Source organism: Labeo rohita, chromosome 21 (assembly GCF_022985175.1).
Source record: "Labeo rohita strain BAU-BD-2019 chromosome 21, IGBB_LRoh.1.0, whole genome shotgun sequence".
Lineage (NCBI taxonomy): Eukaryota > Metazoa > Chordata > Actinopteri > Cypriniformes > Cyprinidae > Labeo > Labeo rohita.
Genome location: NC_066889.1, coordinates 21031899 through 21037898, shown reverse-complemented (window position 1 = coordinate 21037898; position 6000 = coordinate 21031899).

Below are 6000 nucleotides of genomic sequence, written 5' to 3'. Positions count from 1 at the left end.
AGATAGAAAAGCACTTGGTGGTTTAAACTGTTGACAACTTAACATAAATACTTTTCATATGAACACTTAATGCATCATCTAGCTGCAATGAACCTCTTTGTCCACTGATGACTTTTCAAACATGTCAGCGTATTCTGACAAATACTAGTGTATATACTATACTATATACTAAATAATAGTGCTAATGTATAATATATATATATACTATATATTTTCTTCTATTATCTATTGAAACCCAGTAATATATATAAAATCATAATTTAGTGGTTCTTGCAATTGGTAGGTGGCTATCCCAAACTCTAACCTGTAAATTTTTAACTTGAAAATTGAAATAATTTTTGCATTTTATTCCATTGTTGTTTAATTAATGTCACTACCGAATATAATTTTTCTATAATTAAACATACTTTTCTTGGGAGTAATTCCATAACATTTAGTTTTTATGTGTACAACTGCCCAGAACTGTGCTAGCCAACCATGTGCTGATCAGCATCTTTGAGCTATGTTCAAAGCACTGTACCTAAAATTGTCATGACCGAAACATTTGGTGAAGTTTCGGCAATGACGTCTTTGTTTTTTTGGGTGTTATCCCATAAAATTGTCACTACTGATACAGTCACAACTGAAATATTAGGTGGTGTTTCGGTAATGACCTCTTTGTTTTTGGGTGTTATCTCATAATATTGTCACTACCCTAACAGTCACGACCAAAATATTTGGTGAAGTTTCGGTAGTGACATCTTTGTTGTTTTAGGTGTTATCTCATAATATTGTCACTACCGTAACAGTCACAACCAAAACATTTGGTAAAGTTTCGGTAGTGACATCTTTGTTGTTTTGGGTGTTATCTCATAATATTGTCACTAGCGAAACACTCACGACCAAAACATTTGGTAAAGTTTCGGTAGTGACATCTTTGTTTTTTTTGGGTGTTATCTCATAATATTGTCACTACCCTAACAGTCACGACCGAAATATTTGGTGAAGTTTCGGTAGTGACATCTTTGTTGTTTTAGGTGTTATCTCATAATATTGTCACTACCGTAACAGTCACGACCAAAACATTTGGTAAAGTTTCGGTAGTGACATCTTTGTTGTTTTGGGTGTTATCTCATAATATTGTCACTACCCTAACAGTCACGACCAAAACATTTGGTGAAGTTTCGGTAGTGACATCTTTGTTGTTTTGGGTGTTATCTCATAATATTGTCACTACCCTAACAGTCACGAAAATATTTGGTGAAGTTTCGGTAGTGACATCAGGTGTTATCTCATAATATTGTCACTACAAAAAAACATTTGGTAAAGTTTCGGTAGTTCTTTGTTGTTTTGGGTGTTATCTCATAATATTGTCACTACCGTGACATCTTTGTTTTTTTCGGTAGTGACATCTTTGTTGTTTTGGGTGTTATCTCATAATATTGTCACTACCGTAACAGTCACGACCAAAACATTTGGTAAAGTTTCGGCAGTGACATCTTTGTTGTTTTGGGTGTTATCTCATAATATTGTCACTACCAGTGACAAAACATTTGGTAAAGTTTCGGCAGTGACATCTTTGTTGTTTTGGGTGTTATCTCATAATATTGTCACTACCGTGACAATATGAGAATTACAAAATTACAAAAAAAATACAAAATGAGAATTAACCGCACAATTACTAGAAATATATACCTTCAATATTATACAATGTCACTATCGTAACAGTCACGACCAAAACATTTGGTAAAGTTTCGGCAGTGACATCTTTGTTGTTTTGGGTGTTATCTCATAATATTGTCACTACCAAAACAGTCACGACCGAAACATTAGGTAAAGTTTCAGTAGTGACATCTTTGTTTTTTTTTATGTCTTCTCATAATATTGTTACTACCGAAACATTAGGTTGAGTTTCAGTAATGACATCTTTGTTTTTTGGAGAGTTATCTCATAATATTGTCACTACCGAAACAGTCACGACCAAAACATTTGAAGTTTCAGTAATGACATCTTTGTTTTTTTGGGCGTTATCTCATAATATTGTCAATACCGAAACAATCATGACCGAAACATCTGGTGAAGTGTCGGTAGTGACATCTTTGTTTTTTGGGTGTAATCTTATAAAATTGTCACTACCAAAAATAGCCACAACCAAAACATTAGGTGAAGTTTCGGTAATAACCTCTTTGTTTTTTGGGGTGTTATCTCATAATATTGTCACTACCGCAACAGTCACGAATGAAACATTTGGTGAACTTTAGGTAGTGACATCTTTGTTTTTTTGGGTGTCATCTCATAATATTGTCACTACCCTAACAGTCACGAACGAAACATTTGGTGAACTTTAGGTAGTGACATCTTTGTTTTTTTGGGTGTTATCTCATAATATTGTCACTACGGTAACAGTCACAGTGACAAATCTGGGGGGAAGACAATTATTCCAAAATTTTCTGAAAATACAAAATGAGAGTTAACCACACAATTACTAGAAATGTATACCTTCAATATTATACAATTTGCATACAAACAAAATTTGTTAAAAAAAAAAAAAAAAAAAAAAAAATTCTCAAGAGTTTCCAACTCGTTGAACTACAATAATACAATAACAATCCAATCAAGTAAATCTCCAGGTTATTCCTCCACATCATTTACTTGATCTACCAATCATTATTTACAGAACAGGGCTGTTGCATAAACAACTGAAAATTGATATATAAATCATAAATTATGAAAAGCAGGCAATGCTTACAGAGAAGGAAAGACGGAATGAGGATAGATAAGAGGACAAAAAGAAGGGCATGGGGAGCGGTGGCAGATTGATGGAAGGAACGAAGGATGGAAATGAGCAAGAAAACAAGAGCGAGAAAGAAACTGAATCTGAAAAGAGGGCAAGAAATGTTTGAGGTATGTGTGAAAAGGACGACAGTGAGTCAGATACAGAGAGGGAGGAAGAAAGAGCTTGTGAGGGGAGGAATAATCTGAGCTCTGTATGTGCGGTTGTGCCCTGTTCTCCCCTGGCTGGCCGCCCCAGCAGCCACTTGAATTAGCAGCCGAGGATTATGGGGGAGAGGCTCATTAATGGGGCAGACAAACAGCAGCCAGTGTGAATATTTGCACCCAGAAATTGAAAAGATTAAGTCCTATTTGACAATGACTGGCAGGCTCTACGCTCGGAGAGAAGCTACTGTTAAATATTCATATGCTGCCCGCAAGGCTGTCTGTGCGTGAGCGTGTGCGTGTCCTTCTCAATCCATGCAGAAATGTGCGTATATATCTCGGAAAAAGTGTGTGTGTGTGAGAGAGGGGGGGTCTTTCTTAGTACATGTTTGAGATGTTTGAGAGTGCAGTGCATTTGTGTGCAAATGTCTGTACTTTTGTTAATACAAATCCTTGAAAATTCTGGGCGTATGGAAGGTGAGGAAAATGAGAGCTCAAGTTCAGCCATTTTCTAGCCTTTGGTATTATGCATAGTCATATAAAAACAAGCCACCTGCTTTATTTCTCACCATATGCCCTCAGGTCAGTTCGCAAGGACAGTAACGCCACAGCCGACGGGATTCATTCCCCATTTTCAGGCACATATTTATAATAATAAAAACTTTTCAAATCACCTTTGACACGGTCACAGACTAAAATCTAGCCTTGGGTTTTGAAAATAAATAAATAAATACAAATTCCTGGCACTACCGTGCCAAGCTCTGTATTGTCTGCAAAATGTGATGAAATGTGAAATATGTTTTCTAAAGCACATTATTCATAACGAATCAGCAGCTCCATTCTCAGTCTTAAATAAGGGTAATATTTCATCAATAAATGGAGATTGTTTGTTTTTCAACCAAGAACTGGTATGCCAGGTGCTTTTGCGTCCATTCAGGGCTAATTCTAGATCTTCTTTAAGACTTCATGTCATTTTTAACAGTGCAGTGACCAGAGTCACTGATTTTGATTTTCACTTGATATGCTATTTGTCCTGTTATGTTACATGTGTATTCATTGGTTAGTCCATGTGCCCACCTACATAGGATGGTGATTAATGACGTGCCCTTTAGGTGTCTGGTTAATGCCAACCCCCCACTGGCACTTCCCTTTAAATGGCAAACTCATGACATAAAGAGGGAGCTAATCTGACAACTTCAATTAATCTATTGATCCTTTTTTAGGTCTAATATCACCCCAAAAAGCATCATCCGTGAATGAAGAAGGCTTGGTTATTTGGAACAATCTAGACAGCACAGTTTGCTACTTCTTGGGTGAATTAAACTAGAAAAAAGCAAGATGCTTGATGGTTCTTTGGTTTTTCATACTAAAGATAAGGCTTTCTGCACACAAATGTCCGTAAAAGCAAAAAAAGAGAATGTTTTTGGCTGAAAAAGTATGAGAGCATTCAAGAAAGGCGTACTTGTGACATTCATAAATGGGTGTTTCTTCAGTTACGGGCATTTTTATGTCCCAGCTATAATAAACTTTTCTTGAAAACAATTTATACCATCACATTTATTTGTTCTACTTTTCAAAATGCATTTTATGAATGGATTTGACTTTCAAATCCAGACCTTCAACATTAAAATATGAAAATAAACCATGAAAATAAGAATTATGTTGTTTAAAACTATAGCTATGTTTCCATAACCCTGTTTTTATGCGCTTTTTGAAGTACCACATCAGAAACGAGTGATGGAAACGGCACAAAAAAGTTTTTACAGTCACTTGAGGTGGTTTTTGACTTGCGAGAAAGGGTTAATGCGAATAACGGGAGATGGAAACGCATTTGCCGAATAAATTCCTCCATACGCATCAAAAAAAAATCATGTGGCTTTGCCTATGGGACAGCAAAACCCGTCTAACCAGTGAACCGATCTCGTTCGACAGCATCTGAAATGTTGTTATGGTCATTCTGAAATGCCTGAGCAAAGTCTGTCATCAAAGTGTTTCTGTATAATTGCCTCCCAGAACTGTCTTACACGACTGCATTACCAAACAGCAGGCATCCACCTCTAAAAGAAATTATCACATTTATTGCGTCTCGTCTGCTCACTCTGAGGTGCAAACAATTTATTATATATAAAAGTTACTATATTCAGTGGTTTGTCCTACTTTTCTTAGTAATATATATTGTCAGTTTATCAGAAAGTGACGATTTTGTTTTCTTTGACTTGTTGGATGGAAACAGTGCTTATTTGCAAATGTTTTTTGCGATATTTTTTGCGCATAAGTTAAATTCACAACTTTGGATGGAAACCCTGTGATGATTTCGAAAGAGTAAAATAAATTAAAAATGTTTGAAAATGTACCATGTAAAAATTATTTATTTTAAAGGGATATTTTACCCAAAAAATGACAATTCTGTCATTAATTACCCTCATGTCGTTTCAAACCCGTAAGACATTCGTTCATCTTCGTAACACAAATTTAAGATATTTTTGATGAAATCCAAGAGCTTTCTGACTCTGCTTAGACAGCAGCACAACTGAAAATAGTCCATGTGACATCAGTGGTTCAACTGTAATGTTATAAAGCTACAAGAATACTTTGTGTGTGCAAAGAAAGCAAAAAGAACCACTTTATTCAACAATTTCTTCTGTTCCGTGTCAGTCTCTCTCAGTCGTGCATCGTCTGTGTATTCTGGTTCGAATAAGTAAGACTGGGCAAAAAACTGCAAGTCATCCTCTGTCAAAATCTTCAGACATGTTTACAAACATTTTTTTATGTACAGCGTGCATCTGCAAAGCCAGTGAGGACTGACACGGAAGAAATTGTTGAATAAAGTGTTTATTTTTGTTTTCTTTGTGCACAAAAAGTATTCTTGTATTCTAATGATGTCATTACTACCTTTCTGGGCCTTGAACATGTTAGTTGCATTGCTGTCTATGCAGGGTCAGAGAGCCCTCAGAATTTTATCAAAAATATCTTAATTTGTGTTCCGAAGATGAACAAAGGTCTTACGGGTTTGTAACGACATAAGGGTGAGTATTTAATGACAGAATTTTCGGGTGAATTTTTGGGTGAATTATTCCTTAAACT